We start from the raw sequence: 20978 nt of genomic DNA on the forward strand, positions 1-20978 counted from the left end.
GTTGGCCACCTAAAAGATATTACAATAAGATCATTACATAAATATATATTACAATGATATTCTATGTCGGCTTAAGACCAAAACAACAATAACCAATCCATAGAACATCCTGAAACATCCCGGTAACTTGTAGAGAACGCGTTATCATGATATCTATCCATAACCTAGATAGGCACCAAATGTATTCAAGGTCCACCATGCCAAATCAATGTCTTCAAGCAGTTGTAGCATGATCAAAGAACATCTTCAACATCCTAAAATCCATCTAGAAGCCGCACCAACACCACTTATTCATCCTGTCAAGATTTCTCAATGAAAGCTCTATTGGTTAAACCTTAAACCAATACCGGTATGGGTTTACAAGAGTGTATGATAGCATCCGATTACCAAGTCAATACCAACTAACCAAAACATGCTTTAGGAACATGTAACACATAAAATCAAACATACTCCATTGGTCCAAACATGTCAGAAGTGTCGAATCAGATAGTCTCTTCTACCGGTAACACTAGATCTTCTACCGATAACCAGCCATAACAACTAGTGTTGACATATATGACAAAACATCAATGCAACACATAATCAATTCATTTATAATGCCAACACTCTTAATCCTATCCCTTCATTTTCTAATGTACTCTCTATATAAGATGATCCTTTCATCCTTATCACACCCTAAGAAGTGAATCAATTTTTATGCGACCATTCATAGCGATCAAGCAATCAAGCATCTACACAACTACAATCTATTCTTTGTTTATCTCTTGTGTATGTTACAAAATCTGAGAGAAACTATATCAAGCAAGATCAATGGAGATAGGAAACAATGAGGATCAAACCCTAATGAGCATGTGAATGGTATAATCTTTCAATATTTTATGTTTTGTATGTTTTAGGTTTTTCATTGGTGTATGGATTTTAATTATAAAAATAGGGTTTTATGTGGTTGAATATTTGTTTGGTTTTACAATAGCTTAACATCTCTATTTTTTTGTAGACAAGTCTCATAATGTGTGCCATGGAAGAATGCTCAACTCTCCAACTATCTGAATAAAAATATGCCAAATCAATTGAAGCAAATCCAAATAAGTATGAAGATATTTGATGAAATTTTTTTTGAAGGCACTAAAGATGGGATGATAGGAACTCTCAAGTTATCATCAAGGAGGAATGAAATATCCTCAATCATGTCCCCAATGTTTGGAGTGCTTAATGTATCAAACAATCATGCATTGTCTACCAATTACTCATCCCACTCTATTGAAACTGAAAGGGATAAATCAACTGCTGAACTGAGTTGGTCTTTACAAAATAAGGAGGTGGAGGAGGATCAACATAGGTCTTAGGAACTACTATGAATGACTAAAATAAACATAGGTTCAACTGGCTAAATCTCTCAGTTTTTTAATCCTCTCTTGATGCATGAGAGGTAGGACCAGTCAATGGAACTACATGCTCAATGGGAGGAAAATGAGAGAATTCATACAACTATGATACATGATCAACACTACCAATTGCAACAAGCTCTCTACTATTAAAATCTTTAATAAGAACTACATGAGGGGTGAACTCAATTGTCTTGTTGTCCCACTATGAATAATCTAGTAAATGAAAAAGAGGTTGGAAGATATGAAGGAACAAAAAGAATATTATTGAATGTGCCACCATCAACCTCAATAGAACCACTCACATTAAAACTCATGTAAGTTTTATTACCCATAAAAATCTTTGGACAAGCACGATGATCAAAAGAAGAGAACATACCCTATGATGACATGTTGGATATGATGTGAGGCTCTTCAATCAAGAAGCCACTTGGAGGAATGATGTGTGGATGCAAAGAGAGCACGACCCTTCATTTTGTCTTCACCACATGCCATAGATGAAGATGGACCAGAATGTGTAGGTCTAAAATTGGTAGAAGAAGATGTATTGGATGAAGGTGGTTGAATATTGTGCTTCTATAGAAGATCTGCCAACTCAAATTCATAACACTAATGCTCATCATGTCCTAGATTAGTGAAATATGCACACTTCATCTTATCCTGCTTCAATGATGACCTCTTGGAAGAGGAAGAAAAATGTGACTTGTTATCATTGTGTTTCTATTTCTTTCCTTTTCCATGTGAAACCTTCTATTCTATGGTGCCCTACGAAATAAAAAGAGCTTGTGATTTTGAAGACTTCAATTGAACCAACTTGGTTTTCTCGAGTGAGTTGCAAAGAAAACTCATAAAGTAAAGGCATGGTGAAATGAGCTCCAAGTGTATCCTTGGTGGCATAAAAATAGAAACTATAATACCCTAAAAATGGTCACCTACACCATAGGCTCCTAATTTCAACAACATCACCAAGGTCCTAACCAAAAGGCAATTAAATCAATCTTGAACACCTAATCAATTAATTCTTCATTCATTAATTTCACATGGCAAGTTAATCGCTCTATATTAGTTAAATCATTCCAAGTAAACCATTTCGATCAATTATCCTATTTATTTAAATAAATATCTTAGTATATTTAATTAATTCATAAATTTGCCATTTTAATCATAAAAAAAAGGAATTAATCATAGAAAGAAGATTTAATTTACTAAAAGAGAAATTGAAAATAAAAGAAAGTTAAATTGAAAATAAAATAAAAGAATTAAACTGAGAGAAGAAATCAAACTTGAGATATTTATTTTTCTAAATTGAGATAACTTAAAATCAGAAAAGCAATTAAATTGAATTAATCTTCTCTAAAATTAAAAATCAAAGCTTTTGAGAAAAGAAGTTCAGTTGCATTGAAAAGGCTTTTTTCTTGAATAAATTAAAGAAAAGTGCATGGAATCACATATTTTTATCTCAAGTGCATGGAATCGACTAATTTTATCTCCAATGCAAACTTGAAATTATAATCTGAATGCATTTCAATCAAGCTATAATTGGAATCTATCTCAAGATTAACTAAATTTGATTTCTCAATTATTTCAATTATCCTAAAATGTGCTTTTCTTGAAGAATCTCAACTACTAATTACTAATCGATCTTGACCATTGGTCTCTCTTTTGTGTCTCTATAAATTCAGTCTTTAGCTCTCATTCAAAATACCCTCGAGATTTATTGTTATTATGCAGTTTTTGCTTTGGAGTCATTGAAGATATTGTGCTTTGAGATTATTGCATCTTAGTTTAGCTTTTTGCATATTTAGTTTAGTTATGATTTCTTTATTTCATATAGCTTAATATTCATTCATCTAGCTTAATATTCATTCATTTAGCTTAATCTTGCATCCATTTAGCTTATTCTTATGCTCATATAGATTAAATCCTTTGTCTTGTTGTAGTCTAGTCACTAGTATTGCTTAGACAAATATGAGAGCAAGTCTATACTCACATCTTTTAGAAGGCAATAGGTTGATTTTTTATGCTTTTCATATTCATGATTATATCTATCTAACCATGCATGCAGTGATTTAATTGAAGTACTGTGTCTCACAGCTTGTAGATCCTTATTCCACTTTTCGCACACACATTTTTGGCATCCATCGTGGGGCAGAAGACTACATCTGTTGGCCTCACAAATTAACTTTATTTTACTTTTCAGATTTTAGTCCTTACATTTATTGCAAAAACTCGTACGAGTTTTCCCATAGGTCCGAACGACAAGGTGTAGGTATCATATGACTCAGTGAGAATTGTCGTATGGTATTCTGTATTTTTGTGTTAAAAATAGAGTACATTCTTAAGGTTCTTTATTGAATTTTGATGATACTAATGTTGACCTTGGCTTGTTGTCTATTTTTCTGAGAAATTTTGATAGCCTAATCAGTTTTTGCATAATGCTTGTCAAAGAATATGCTTGTCGCACAAAGACAATATGGCTACTGATTCATTGTCTTTGCATGTTGCTTGAGAAGATTCAAGTGAACATTGTTTATTCTTTAAATTCATTTTTAGGCACTTAAATTGCAATTTGGTTAATGAACAAATCTTGTCTTTTGTGCTTGAAGAAAAATCTGAGAGGTAGGAGAGTATGCTCTTGTCTTTTACAGACAATCAGAAATCTAGACCCTTGAGGCTTTTTCTAAATTTGAGATTTGTGTACCTTTAGTGGGCCTATCACAGTGGGAAAAAGTAATCACCCTGTGAGAAAGACCTAAGTGAGTACAGTTGGACCTGAGCATTCCAACTCACTATAATAAATGGGCCTTTGGTGATTAAAGTCTCAAAGGATGGGATTATTTGAGTTTTCTCTGTGAGATCTCTCATATCAGACATTTTGTAGGACCTCACGGTCTCAATCACATTTATGTGACTACAACTTGTTTTGGTACCTTGTCGGGCTATAGACCTCAATCATGCTTGTGTGACTTCAAGGGGTAATTTCAAACATAATTCTTGACTAAGAACTATAAGATAGAGACTACCCAATTCACCTCTAAAAGGGGGATAATCTTTATGCAAGAGAGATAGTAATTCTCCCAAGACACTTGCCATATCATGCCCCCATTAGTGTTTGGAGTCGGCTAATACGGTATTGAGAATCCATTGCATGAGACTCAGTGGCCATATTCTGATTAGCTATAGTGTGTGTACCTAAGTCAACAAACAAATATTTTCTTCTCTAAGACAAATTTCGTAGGGTTAGTCTATTGTGTTTGAATTCATTATACATCTTGCATGTTTATTATATTTCATCCCTGAAACTAAAACTGAAATACTAAAATTGGAGAAAACAATAAACAACTTAGTGATCAAAACTTTGTCTGTGTCAAAGACTAGTCTACCTCAGTCATCAAAACTTTATCCGTGTCCAAAACTGGTCTTTGTCAGTCATTGAAACTCTATTTGTCAAAATCTCATCTCTGTCCAGTACTCTGTCATATGAGTCTACTTAATTATCATCCTACTACATAGGTATTTCCATACGAAACTTCATTAATCCTCTTAATCTGTCGTCTGGCCCTTTATAAACTTTTGTACAAGGTCTAAGAAATTATCGCCTGGTCCTGATAGAATTGTTGTTTGGGTTTAGGGAAAATTCGTCCGATCCTCTATTTTTTGTCATATGAATAATCATCATACCAATCAAATTGTCATCTGGAGGCTACCAACCTGTCATACGAATCTAAGCAACAACTCATATGAGAAACTGTATTTATCCTTCAGAAGTCACTAAATTGTCATATGGGTCTGTAAACTCTATTGTACAATTTCCTGATTTTGTCAGTTGAGAATAGTCAAACTTGCCTAAATTAGTCTACAGCGAGCATAAAACTAGTTATCATAATCCTGAGCATAAACAATCTTGATAGCATACCCCTATCATTGTGTTGCATGATTTTGTCAATCATCTTTCATCTAGTTCAAAACAACTACTTATCAAACCTTAGTTTCTTAGACCACATCTTACATAGGATAGATCTTCCTGAAACTAGACTAAATCTTAGTTTCTTCTCTCAATCAATATGTTAAATGAACAACTAGCTCCAATTTTCTCTTGAATTTTGCGTCACATATAGCTCTAGGTCATATCAGTCATAAAATGCCTACTCAAACCAGAAGTTCTCGTAAGAAAGCTGACAAAGGCAAAGGACCATCCTTTTCATATCACAACAATCTATTTTACGTAGAGGACCATATCACTAATAAACCTTCATTATCAAGTATACCATTTTTTGATCAACCCTTATCTCCCACCATGTCTAGAGCAAGGAAAGAAAGACAAGCTACTAAACACAATACTTATAACAACCTTAGCACCCATGCTATTGAAAGTGATTCCTCATCAACTGGTTCTGAAGCCTCTGAACCTATAGAAATTGTTATAAATAAATGTCTGAATGATAAAAATTTCTGAAATATGATGAAGATTATCATGGCTAGAGAAAAAGAAGACTATTTTCTAGAATTAGCAAAACAAGGTGCCAAAGTTCCTACTGATTATAACATTGAAACCCTTATCAATAAAGAGGAAGAAAAACCCTTAGCAATGGTAAAAAAACAATTGCAAGTGTTACAGACTAAAATCATAGAGCTGAAAAAATAAGGATAAATTATCAAAGCAATATTCTCTAGACACCATATGCCCATTTCTATTTGACAAAAACCTTTACATGCTTCCATTTCCTTCAAGAGTGGAGATTCCTAAGTTTGACAAATATGATGGAAATGCAAATCCTCAAGACCATGTTAGAGAATTTTGTGCTTTATGTATGGAATTCATGCATGCACAAACACATCTCATGTGCCTTTTCCTGAGAAGTTTAGGAGGGAAAGCTATGGAATGGTTTTCAAGCCTACCTATGGGAATAAAAACTTTTGAGGAATTAATCCAATTGTTTCTACAACAATAATCATATAACATTCGTCATCCAGTCACTATGATTGAGCTTTGCAATACCAAAGAGAAAATAGGAGAGCCCTTTCTCACTTTTCTTCAACATTGGAGAAAGATGTTCTCTAGATATTCACGACCTATTCCATATTTCGAGAAGATGGATATCTTCATGAATAACCTAATCCCCAAATTGAAATATGGTATCCAAATGCAAGTATATCCTTCATTCAATAAAATGGTAGATAGTGCCCTTAGAATAGAAGATGTGCTTATAAAGAAAGGAGATATCTCACTTTGGAAAGAAACACAACAAGGTTCTAGTTCCAAAGAAAAGAACAAATATTGGAACTATGACAAAGATAACAATAGAAACATTGTTAATGATGGAGTGGTAGACACTGTTAAAGCAAAACCAAAATCCATAATATTTAACTTTGCTAGTGGCACACAAGAACTCAAAGCAGCTGAAACTACAGTGCAAAATCCTTTGAAGAAATCAAAAGAGTGGTTTAAAGAGAAACCTTGGCTTTCAAAACCTAAACGTGACTTCACTCCTCTAGAAGAAGCATATGAATCTACTTTTAAAAATTTATTGGAAAATGATCTGATAACATTGCCAGACAACTCTAGGCCATTTGATCCAGAAGTTAAACCTAAATGGTCGAGGGAAAATGAATATTATGAATACCATCGAAACAAGGGTCATACAACAAACAACTGCATGAAGCTCAAACATAAGATACAAGACCTCATCAACACTGGAAAAATTGTTGTTGGAAATCACACGACTAATGCTGATCACAAAGCTTTTAAAGATCCATTACCTATTTATGAACAAGGTGATTCCTCAAAATCAAAAGGAGGTGCCAAATTCAATTACACCTACACTAACAATGACAATGTGATCAACATGATTGAATCTTCTCAACCTAAATATTACAATGTGATCATAATCAAAGATAAATAAAATGAAGCACAAACTACAAATGTTGTGACCTGCACCCAAAAGAAGGTTACTCTCCAAGGAGCTAGTTCTGCAACTCCTACTCAAACAATAGAAAACCTACCAATTTCTTAAAATAGACAACCAGATACAATCATGGCTAAATATAAACAGTTGGCTTCATCATTCTTTCCTAGTTATAGCATTGTCAAACAATTGAAAAGAACAAATGCTCAAATCTCCATTTTTGAATCGCTTAAGATCTATTCTACTCATAGAGAGAACCTTGACAAAACTTTACTCACTACTAATGTCCCAAAATATTTAGATGTCAATTGGTTTCAATCTATGGTGGGTCACCTAACTTCTCCTCATTATCTCACTTTCTCTAAAGAAGATGACAACTCACTGAATCACCCACATAACCAGCCATTGCACATTGAAGCTATGATCCATAAACACTGAGTCAAATGTGTTTTGATAGATGGAGGTTCTAGGTTGAATATTTGTACCTACAATCTATTGACATAGCTGGGCTTTTCTGAAAATGTCATTGATCCAACAAAGAAAATAACAATCAAAGCTTATGATGATGAAGAAAGAACATCTAAAGGTCTAGTACTATTACCAAACAGGGTAGGACCTATGGAAAGAGATGTTATCTTTCAGGTGCTTGATCTTCCTCTTTCCTACAACATCTTATTGGGCAAGCCATGAATTCATGAAATGAAGGTAGTACCATCTACATATCATCAGTGCTTGAAATTTCCTTATAATAGAGTTGAAGTCAGTATTCCTCCCGATACAAGCTACCCCTGTAATGCATTAACTTAGAGTGTTGATACCTTTGTGCTTTATAATAGAGTAGCCTCTATAGCTGAAAGTTCAAAAACTTTGATGAAAGATTCAGAAAAGAAATTGAAAATCATAGATACTGGCATGTATGGATATAAGATAGAACATGTACTTTCACTAATCTCTCTTCCTCCATCACCAAGATAGATGGGAAAACCATCAGAGGTTATGAGGCCACAAACTTCAATTCCAAATGTCATTGTAGATGAAATAGAAGAGGATGTTGTTCTCAAATGGCTTTTCAAAGAAGATAGTGAAAACAAAGAAGTATGACATTGTGAAATTTCCTTGACACAATATGGTCCAGGCTATAAGATGATTCAACACATGGGATATTTAGGTATCGGTCCTCTAGGAAAGTGCCAAGAAGGTATCATTGAACCTATTTAGCTACAAACTAGGTCTACATGTGATAAAGATGGATTGAGATACAATCAAAGAAATTCATCAGATTAGAAACATACTTCTCATCATTAGTCTAAGTGGAGAAAAAGGATACTACCTTCAACATCACATGAAGTAAACAAACAAACTCAATAAGAGTATGAAAATGAACAAGAAGAATTGGAAATCAAGAGATAAGAAGCATCTGGTAATCAAGTTCAAATTATATCAATAATAACACTACAAGGATTAGAAGTCCTAGAGGATATGAGAGAAGAGGTAGAAATAATTAAAGAATTGTTTGCACCACTGAATATTCAAGTCACATACACTAGTAGAAATCAAATAGATGATTCAAAAACTAACTCGAATGAGTATGAATGGGGTATAGATCATCTCTCAGATACATCTACTCCAAAAACTCCAAAAGAATCTATTGATATCATAGATGAAGCACAAGAGATGATACGCTTAAAGCTACAAAAGGAAATAGAGGAAATCAGACTAAAAAAACAAGAAGACTATGAACAACAACTAAAAGAAGAAAGAACACAAGACAATTCTTCTCCTACTATATCTCCCTCTAATGAGATAGAATAAATCAGGTATAGAACTACAAAAGAATAATTAGAGGCTACCGAAGCAGGGCCAGTCATTAGTCCAAAGGAAGATGAATGGAACAGAAGACAGAGACTAACAGAGTCATCAAAGTCATGTTAACAAGTATGTCAAATACAAGTGATCCATGAACCAAATCATGAAGGAACTTGCAGAATCAGAGATGTAGGTATTGATACTATACATACATTTACTAGATCACTTGAAGAAGAGTCAAAAACTTCATCTTATGACTCTGATCATTCTGACATAAGCTCTATTTATGACAATACTTATTCGACATCAAACTATGACTACTCCATCATGAATGTCGAGAATCTATCTACTGACCCTATTACTATCAAACCACGATATGTAGTCTAGTCTAGAGTAGAGAACGATGCTAGGAGTAGGTCTGTTGGAATAAGTCAACTAAATATTAACATGCACTTTGATGATCATGTTGTAACTCTTCCTGGTCTCGAGACACTTATACAAAGTAGTCTTCTAGAACTCAACTTGTCGGTGTGAAGTTATGATGATAATACCGTGAACTCCCTTGAACCTATTCAAACTTTATCCTTTGTACATCCTGAACTAATTGACTATACTCTTCAAAACCAACCTTTGAATGTACCTATCTTTGATAATGACTACACATTAGCCTGCTATCTTTATGCAGTTGAACCAATGGACTCTTCCAAGAGTGAGAAAAGTGGGAACATTACTGAAACAGACATCAAGTATCTCAGTCGCAAAAAAAAATTTTAAAAAAGAAAAATAAGAGATCTGATGGCAAAAACCACATTATGGCAGTGTCAAAATAAAAAATAGTGAAAATAAAGGACGTACCTAAGGGTGAAAACCTCTCTTAGGCTCTTGAGGGTGAGATACTTGATATACTACCAAGTCACTTCTAGGAAAGGTCTTCAATATTGATTGAACCAACTCAACTAGTAAATATTAAGAGTCGAGAAACACCACATATCATCCACTTAGCTCAATCACTATCAGCAGAAGAGTTAAAATATTTCAGCAACCTCTAATCAAAAAAGAAGATCAACTTTGCATGGACATACTCCGATATGCTAGGCCTAGATCCTGATCTCATCAAGCACCATCTCTCTATTACACAAAGAGTTAAATCAGTCAAGAAAAAAATCCATAAGATGCATCCTCATGTGGCATTGCTAGTCAAGGATGAACTCAAAAAGTTGCTAAAACCTAGATTTATCAGAGCCATAGAATATGCGGAATGGATATACAACACAATACACGTATCAAAGGCAGACAAATCTATTAGGGTTTGGACAGACTTCACGGATCTCAACAAAGCATGTCCAAAGGACAATTTTCCATTGCCCAACATTGATATGATAGTGGATATGAATGTTGGGTATGAAATGTACTCATTAATGGATGGATTCTCCAATTATAATCAGATCAAAATAGCTCCTAGGGATCAAGAAAAGACAACCTTCACCTATGCATGGGGAACCTTCTACTAGAAAGTCATTCCATTTGGGATAAAGAATGCAGAAGCAACTTACCAAAGAGTAGTAACCACTATCTTCCATGATATGATGCACAAAAACATGGAAGATTATGTTGATGACACCTTATTAAAGACCATGAAAATATCCACACATATCCAAGAATTGGGCCTCATACTAGATAGAATGGGAAAATTCAAGCTCCAACTAAATCCTAAAAAGTGCATTCAGAGTGACACCAGGGAAATTTCTTGGTTACATTATTTCAAAGAAAGGAATTAAGGTTGATTCTGAGAAGGTCCAAGCCATAATGGAAATGCCACCTCCAAAGAATATCAGTCAAATGAGAAGTTTACAAGGACGTCTCCAATCAATAAGATGCTTTATTTCTTAGCTAGCAGATAAAGCTCAACCCTTCACAAAAGTATTAAGGAAAGGAGTAACATACAACTGGGATGAGGAATATAAGCAACACCTTCAACAAATCAAAGAATACCTTTCTAATCTACCAATATTGATGCCACCAACTCAAGGTAAACCATTGATTCTATACATATTGGCTACCGATACATCATTGGGGGCACTTCTGGCACAACAGGATGAGAATAAAAAGGAAAAAGCTATATATTATATCAGTAGAAATTTGGTGTCCTATGAGATGAACTATACTATAATAGAAAAATCTTGTTTGGCATTAGTCTTTGCATCACATAAATTAGGACACTACATGTTAGTTGTTTCTATTAAGCTAGTGGCTAAGATTGATCCGCTCAAATACCTTCTCAACAAAGCAATACTTACAAGAAGATTGGCTAAATGGGTCATGGTTCTTACAGAATTTGATATTGAATATGTAAAACACAAATACATTAAAGGATAGGTCATTGCAGATCAACATGTTGATGCTCCACTTGAAGACAATCAACCTTTGCACATAGAATTTCAAGATGAATCCATCATGCACCTTACTCAAATGATCATGGAAGGTGTTATTTGATGGGTCTTTCACTCAAGATGGTTGTAGTGCTAGAATAATTTTTATTACTCCTCAAAAATATTCAATCTCATAGGCTTACAAGATTCTCTTCCCTTGCACAAACAACATTGCAAAATATGAAGCTTTGGTAAATGGGATCAAGCTGGCTATCGAATGGAAGGTTGTTGAATTACACATCTATGGAGATTCTCAACTAATCATCAACCAAATTAATGATACATATCAGACTCAAGATGAGTAACTAATTCCTTATAAAAGAATGGTTGATGATCTCAAGAAATATTTTACTTTTGTATCATTTTAGCAGATTCCCAAGTCAGCAAATAGAGTAGTAGATGCTATGGCCACCTTGGCATCTATAATAGAGTTACAAGAATCTAATTTTCTCTTTGAATTCTTGGTGGAAGAGTTACATTATCCTACCTATGATTCTCCTGATTCCCAGATGGTTTGTTCTATTATTGGACATGACTCATCTCGCTATAGCCCCATTTACTCTTACCTGCATGACCAAATTATCCCTGCTAATCCTACCCACAATGAGAAAAGGAACCTAATCCAAAATGCTTCGCAGTAAGTTATCATCTCTAACGATCTATTTAGGTGAGGTTTGGATAGTACTTTGCTTAGGTGTCTAGAAACTGAAGAGTCCCAACATGCATTATCTGAAGTCCATGAAGGTATTTGTGGATCTCATTCAAACGATCTAACTTTAGCTCAGAAACTACTAAGGGTTTGCTACTACTGGCCAGATATGGAGAAACATGCTATAAAGTTTCCTAAAACTTGTGAGAAGTGTCGGCTACATAAGAATCTTGTACATGCTCCAACAAGGGATCTCATACCATTTATCACACATTGGCCTTTTCAACAATGGGCATTTGATCTCATTGTCCAAATATATCTTGCATTATCTAACGGACACAAGTTTATTATAACTTCCACTGAGTACTTCACTAAGTGGGTAGAAGTGGTTCTGCTAATTAGAGCAACTAGTAAACAAGTAGCTCTGTTCATCCTTAACTATATCATTTGTAGGTATGGGATACCTTCTTCCATTGTGACTGATAATGGAGGGTAGTTCAAAAATAAAGATCTAGATGAACTCCATGAAAAATTCAAAATCAAATAGCACTGGTCATCCATATACTACCCTCAAGGTATTGGACAAGCTAAAGCATCTAACAAAAATTTGTTGACTATCTTACATAGAACAGTGAATAAATCTGGAAAGGATTGGCATCTGCAGCTCATTCCTGCACTATGTACTTATAGAATAGGTATCAGAACACCTACAAGGGCTACACCTTTTTCTTTTGTGTATGGATCCGAAGCAGTCTTTGTTGGGATCCAAGAATAGTGAGAGGGGGGGTGAATTAGTGTTCTAATGGTAACATAAGATTTTATGCCTTTATACCAAACACATATAAACTGGTAAACAAATAAACATATAACATGAAGCAAATAAAACATCTACATAAATGAACACCATAACACACTGAATTTGTACATGGAAAACCTTAAAGAGGAAAAACCAAGGTGGGATTTGTGACCCACAATATTAAATCACTGGCCATATTAAAAGATATTACATATAATGGGGGCCTGCACATGCAAGAAGGCACACTGCTTTGCTCACCACAAAAGAGTCTCGCTGACTACAAGCTTCTGCTGAAGTAAAACAATAAAAATTAACTCAAAAATGCATCTATTATGCCAAATAGAGTTCTGGTTCTAGCTTTGCTTTGTACCGGTTCATAAACCCTAAACACTACTACCAGTATCTCTTCTCCTCCAAGAACACTTTCCAAACTATCTATAGATCATTGCATGATATAACATTCACATAAAAATGATCTACATATACATATTTTGCATTTATACAATTTTTCAATATTCTCCTATGTCACTCCTTATCACACACTTCAAAATGACCTAGCAGACTAACCTATATACCCATTACAAACAATATGCCTTATGTCAGCTTACAATGCATTACAAAAGATATACAATGTTTGCCATGACAATAATTACAAAACGATTTTCTAAATAAATCTCCCTTGATGTCGGCTTCCTTGAAGTATTGATGTCGGTGTCGGTGTAGCCCTGAATGCTCCAAAGTCGGTGTCTACTGGTATATGCCTCCTAATGCTGGTAAATGATTTCTATCAAATATTGTTGCCATCAATGACAAAAAAATGAATCAAATGAGTATCAATTGCCAAAAATCTCCCCCTTTGGCATTGATGGCAACACTCATGTGAAAAATGGATTCTCTGTCGGTTTAACTGAAATATGCTCCCCTTGAGAAACACACTCCTGATGATATCCTGATATCCTTCCCATGTGATATTTTTTGATATTTTCCACATATATATATACTCCCCCTTTGTCATCAATGCCAAAGACCAAGGAAATAATTGAAAGAATTCAAAACAAATGAATAAATGAATACTGTTAATTTCACTGGAGCTTGACCAACTTCAAAATTTCTGGGTAAGCCTTATCCAACAACTGAAGATATGCATCCCAACCAGTTTTGAAGGTGTCAGATATGGATGCTAGTCCACTTAGTAAGTGGGCGAGTGTTTCCTTCTCCTTGACTTCTGCCGGTCTGGGTTTAGCAATCATGTCCATGCACTCTCTCTTATGAACACCCAGTGAATCCAATCTAGGACTCACCAATCCTCTATGACTCCTTGCTCTTTGAATGACTTTATCTCTTTCCTTCTCAAAAGAAAAAATTTGGTTCTCCAAGGACAAAATTTTTCCATCAACAGATGTTGTTAGTGCGGTTAGTCCATCAAAAGAATTAGCAATGCTAGCTACCTTATCATGTAATTCCTTTAATCTACTATCTACATTAGTTGTAAGAATTTATATGTTACAACACACTCTGTAGATATGTGTACATTGTTTCAAATAATTCTCAATAATAATGAGTTTGGCCTCAATTTCCTTTCTCTCTTTTTCTATGATCTAGTCAAAGGCTTCTCTTTTAGCTGCAGTGAATCTTTCTAAAGCCTGTTGGTCTGCAATCTACCTCAAAGATTGAAAATTGTGAGAAATATGCTCCATTAGAGTTTTGAGCTTGCCGAAAGGGCTTGCTCCATCTTCAATCTGACAATCAGGTGTCAATTTGTGCATTATTGTAACTAATTGATCAATTATTCCCTTGTCTGCACTACCCTCCTTCAATAATTTCTGAGTAGCCATCATCATCAACTCAGTTGGACTCATCTCAGTGACTGATTTCTTCTCAACCTAAGAAGTGTCAATTGTCAAAACCTTTGTCGGGGAATCAGTTTTAACTACTGGTATAGATTCAATTCCCTTTACCTTATCCTCTACAACCTCTTTTGCACTGGTGGCTTCACCACTTAGTGCAGTGTCAGTTACTACTGGTAAAGTATTATCAACAATATTCCCTATAACATGTACATTGTCTTGCTCAAAAATAGTTTGTGACTGTACAAACTATACACTTTCCTTAGCCGATTGTGTCTGTATATCTATAGTTACTATCGGTGTATTCAAAATTGGAGCTAAACTATCCAAAATACCGTTTCCTTTTGATTTATTTGGAATGGTGAAATTTGTTGCCTGAACAAATTCTTCATGAGATGTGAGAAAATCTGGATTCTTCTAGAAGAATTTGGTCCAAACCTTACTGGTCTCATTTAACACTTCATTTACTTTGCCCATCATAAGCTTATCTGTCAGGGTTTACAATTGAAAACTGTCCTATTTGCAACATCTTTGCATCTTTTCATTTCCTCATTGTTTATAGAGCCACACATTTCCAAAAGTGCTAGTTCCTTAATCTCCCTATCTCTCTTGACAACATTAGTCTTCTAGCACCAATTTTATTATACAAAGATAGAGGTACCTCCTTCAAAATTTCTATCAAGGCTTTCTTATAAATGTCTATATGTAACAAAATAGCCTCTTCTATTTCATTTTGCTCATTTTCTTCTAAGTTCTCATAACACAGATACATTTTTCAAAATTCCATCTTTTGTAATTTCATCAATTATCTCAACATAGGTCATTTTAGTCTTACCAGACTCAGTGTCATCACTCTTCTTCTTCTTGGTTGTGGTTTTCAGAGCAGATGTAACTAGTTTTCTCTTTTGTATAGGATTCCTTACTAGAGGTGGTGGTGCAGTAGGTTTAGTTTCCTTTCTAACAAGTCTCCTCCTAGGCTCCACCTTCTTCTGCTCTATGAATGGTTGATCTAGTTTCTTCCTTTGTACCCTTCTGAAAGCTAGAGGTTCATTGTCCTCAGGGTCAAAATCATAAGTGATGGTAGAAATGTAAGCTTCGGGCTTCTTCACCTCTACAATACTAGCCACTATCGATTGTGCTGCCCATTTGGATCCAGAACCCAATTGAGTGTTTATCCTATGAATTACATCTTATACATATGCAAACATCTTTTCTATTTTCTTCTCTCTTCTCTTCCTATTAAAACTAGTTTTGAATTAAAGGGCCTTCTCTTCTAGTATGCCAAAATGCTTTGTTTTGTCATCTAATGGAGCATCTGTTGGCATATGCACACTTCAATGAGACACTGTATGTGATTGAAGGTTTTGTCATTGATGGCAACCTTACAATCCTATGGCACTGACAAGGCATTACACCAGCAAGATAGTTCACCAGCATCAATAGATCACACTCTACACTAGCACAAAGAAAGGAAGCATACCGGCACAGAGGCCGATAGGATTTTTGTTATATTACATTTTGTTTATTATTGTAAAAACCTTGTAAGCTGACTTGGCAAGTTGTAAAATGACTCTTATATATAAAAGAGATCATTGTAGACATTTTGTAAGAGAAGTAAGCGAAAAAAGGAAGATATTAGGCAGACCTATTATGTGAAATATAGGTTAAAGGTTTTATGTAAAGAACAGAGCAGAAACCGGTACTAGATCAAGCATTATAGATGTTATCGTAAAGCAGTACAAGATATTGGATTTGTATAACCCACATTGTAAGTCAGTGAGCTCTAGGCAGTTGGCCTTCTTGTGTGGAGGCCCCCTTATGTAAGTAATATTCTCTTATTGGCTAGTAAGTGGATATTGTGGGTCACAAATCCCATTGAGGTTTTTCCGACACCGAGTTTCCTCATTAAATCCTTGTGTCATGGTGTTTTTCATGTGGATGTTTTTAATTTTGTTCATTTCATTATTTCTTGCATACCGGTACACTGTTATAATATGTTTTGCATGTTTTAAGTTGAGAAATTCTAATTATTGATTAGATACTGATTCACCCCCCCCCCCTCTCAGTATATGTGAGTTTCCTAACAATTAGTATCAGAGCCTGGTCCTCTATTTTTAGAAGCCTAATAGCTTGAGGAAGATCTTGACACTGGTAAAGATGAAAAATCTGATGAAGCAACTTGAAGCAGCTCTCTCAGACTATGATACAAAAAAATTGAAAAATATCAAACTAGAAGATTATCTAAAAGTAGCTCAGGATATCATTCAGGCACTTCAAGAGAATCTCACTATTACAAGAAATAAGAGAAGAGAACTTTGTGAAAAAATGAAAAATGAGAATGATTAAAAGGAATCACTTAATGATATTTTAAGTAAGCTGAAACTGGAGAACATAACTACAAAGAATGAGATGCAGGATATGACTATGAGATTTTGTAAAGAGATTGAAGATAGGAAGAAGAATGAAGAGGAATTGACTAGAAGACTAAGTGATGCAGCAAATGAGAACACAAGACTTAGCTATGAAAATGATTTATTAAAAACGGATCTGATGCACACTCAGAATGACTTCAATGAACTAATGAGATAGAAAGAAGTCTTAGAAAGAGAACTAGAAACTACAAATCAACATAAAGAAAAATTCAAGAAAAGCTCAGAGGAACTTGGTAACTTACTAAAGAATCAAAAACCTAAAGGTGACACTTCTGGAATTGGCTTTGAAGTTGGTGAAAGCTCCGGTACTGCAAACACACAGGATCATAGCAAACCAGTAAGGCAACCTAATGCTTATAAATTCAATGGAAAATGCTTTAACTGTAATAAGTATGGTCATAGAGAAAATGAATGTAGATCTAGAAATTATCAGAATATCAACACACCCACCAGTCAATGTTCAAAATGCAACAAAGTTGGTCACAATTCTGAAAATTGCAGAATGAATGTGAGATGTTATGTTTGTGGAAGATTTGGACATTTATCTAATCAATGCAGAACACAAACTGGCATAGGTTATGGGAAATCTATTCAGAAGAATAATGTGACTTGTTATGTATGTAACAAGATTGGGCATATTGCAAAATTTTGTAGAAGTAAAGGATCACTGACAGATTACAAAAGTTCTAGCTTGAAAGGTAAAGAAAAAGTTGAAGAGGTTAAGCAAGAATTCTCAAAATAATGGATTAGAAAAGCTGATCTAAATATTGGGAATACTCCTCCACCAGTAGAACCAGTCAATGCTTCACCGGTAGGATAGAGTGATGCTCCACTGATAGGAAGTTCTTCATCAAATTGAAGAAAGTTTCCTTGAGGGTTTGGTGATCTAATGACACATGTGCTATTATTCCCTCGCTTAGAGATGAGAAGTTGGAAATTACTTCATTACCAGCAGACAATGTTAAGTGAATACTTAACCGGCATGCATTTAATGTGGTAGATGGAAAATTAACACTATAAATTTGTGGTTTTGGCTCCATTTCATTTCACTATGATTTTAAACATTCGTAGAGCACGAAATCTGTAGAGCTAAGGAACTACAAGCAAAGAGGTGAAGCACTTCAAGCAAACAATCCATTCAAGACAGAAAAAGGTATTTATCATCATGGTATCCACCTCTGCACTTGAATATATAGAAAACCCTACTATAGTCGAGGTCATAAAATGCCCTAGGCTCATATTTCAACTAGTTCCCAAAGTAGCAAAGAAAGATGATAATATAGGTGCTTTCTCACAAATTCCAAAAGGAGTTGTTTATGCTGAAGACCCCAGAATTTACATTCACTACAACATAGAGGAATTGGGAGATGAAGAGATCAAAACTATCTATAAAACTGTCATATGTGATAATTTTGGAAATGTGAAACCGGAACATAAAATCATTGAACCCTAGGATTTATTGAAATCCTGTACATTCCTGAATTTCCCAAGGATGTGATTAGGATAGTCTTAAGCAGGGTACATGGTGAATTTTTCTAGTTAGATGCAACTCACAAAATCACCAAGGAAGCTATGAAAGATGTCACAGGGTTACCGACCACCAGTAAAAGGCTAGACAAAACTAAGAAGGTCTCCAATGACCTAGTTACTAAGCTAACTGGTACTACATCTGATAAAAGGTCCCTAAGAGTCAATGATGTAACTGACATCAATGTAAGGTTTATCAGCATGATATTAGGGTATAAGGCAACTCATGCAAATAGACTCAATTCAGTTTCAAGTTTATGCATTAAAAGTGCTTATGACATGATCATAGATAATGCAAAAATTGATATATGTGAGTGGTTGAAGGATGAGTTAATTGACAACCTAGGAAAGATTAAGAAGGATAAGAAAGGAGCTTTTAGGTTTGGGAATCTGCTAGTATGTTTGATGCTACATATAACCAAACATGTTCCCAGTATAGGTTACAAAGAACATGGATTTTATATAGCGGTAGGTAAACAGCTAATAGAATTATTCAACAATATGGGAGAAGATAAGGAAAACAATATCCATGATTTCTTTCAAGCACTTAAGGCCAAAATGAAGAAGAGAATCAGATTATCACAAAATATTGTTGAAAAATATAAGGATGAAATATGTTTTGTAATCAAAAAGGATGAAATCTGGATGGAAGCAGTCATCCCAAGAACAATCTGGGTAACAGAGATAGGCTACGAGATAGATGATCACATAATTGAGACTTATGCTAAAGCACTTCTGGAAGCACCAAACAAACCAAAGGAAGAAATATTTGGCAGTGCTGAGACTATAGAGAAACAAACACAATCTAAGAAGAGAGTGAAAAATATTGAGGCAGTTGTGAGAAGAGGCTCTAGATAGGCAAAGGCTATTAAAGAAGATGTGTTAAAACAAACCGATATCACTGAGGATGAGCTAGGAACTCTACAGCCTGAGACTCATCTATCACTGGTAGGCACTTCTTCGGAGAGTGACATGCCTACAACTTTCAAAAGAGTTGTAAGGAAAAGAGATCCCTCACTGGAAACCACACCCTCACCTAGGAGGACAAGACAGAAACAACAAGCAGTAAGATCACCGATTAAGAAGACTACAACAAAGAAGAAATTGACACCCAAGAAGAAGAAGAGAACAAAACAAAACCTGGCTCCTCCTGATATACTATTGAATGAAATTATAGAGGAAGGGAAACTGAAGAATATAGAGAAATTATATGACACTCTGACAACAGATGAAAAAGAACAAGTAGAAAACAGTGTTATATTGCATATGGACATGTATAAGAAATTTTTTATGGAAGTTGTAGATGAAGTACCAGATGAACTACTCAAAAGGCTGGAAGCAAGGAGACAAGCAGTAATAGAACTTGACAAGAAAATCAAGATAGAAAAGCTACTTGCTGTGTACCCAGTGAACTCACCTAAAGAAATTGATGATTTAATTGTTGAAGCCAACCAGTCAGTATTCTCTACTGCACACTGACACATTGCATTAATGGTTGTAAGAGTCAATGAGGTGACTAAAGAAACAAAAAATGCATGGGATATATTCCTAGTTGAAAAAGAAAAATAGGAAGAATACTGGAACCCCAAAACCAATAAAGGTATATCAAAAAGAAAGAGACAAAGGAAAAGGAAAGGTTGGTGGACCTCTGAGTATTAAAGTAAAAGACAACTTACCCCCACCTTCTTTTACATCACCAGTAACAACAACTATAGAAGATCAACCGGCAGTTGAAAGTATGGATCAAGAGGATGTCAATCCTAATCTTGAAGTCTTATACATAGTAGATGTTGATACACAAAAGATCAACATTGTGGTAGCCAAAGATACAACTGGTAAGATTGAAATGGCTAGTGAGCCACCGATAGCTGAGCAAAATATTAAAACATAGGAGAAACCGATAGATGACAAAGAACAATAGGCAGAAGCTCAGACTGAGATAGTACAACAAGAAATGCTACAGTAACAGGAACAGGCTCCAAAACAGAAACGGGAACAGGTTCATGAGGAAACAGTGCCATCGGCAATTGGAGAAGTACACAAACCATTACTTAAAGAAATGCAAACACAAACAAACCTACCAAAGATCACAACAAGCTTGGTTACTTCTTCCACCGATAGAATTCAAAATGTTGGTTCCTCCTCAGTAGGCCACAAACCAACAAATGTAACTGAAGTACTTTTGGATTCAATCAAAAGGA

This window comes from Cryptomeria japonica, chromosome 1, assembly GCF_030272615.1.
Source record: "Cryptomeria japonica chromosome 1, Sugi_1.0, whole genome shotgun sequence".
Lineage (NCBI taxonomy): Eukaryota > Viridiplantae > Streptophyta > Pinopsida > Cupressales > Cupressaceae > Cryptomeria > Cryptomeria japonica.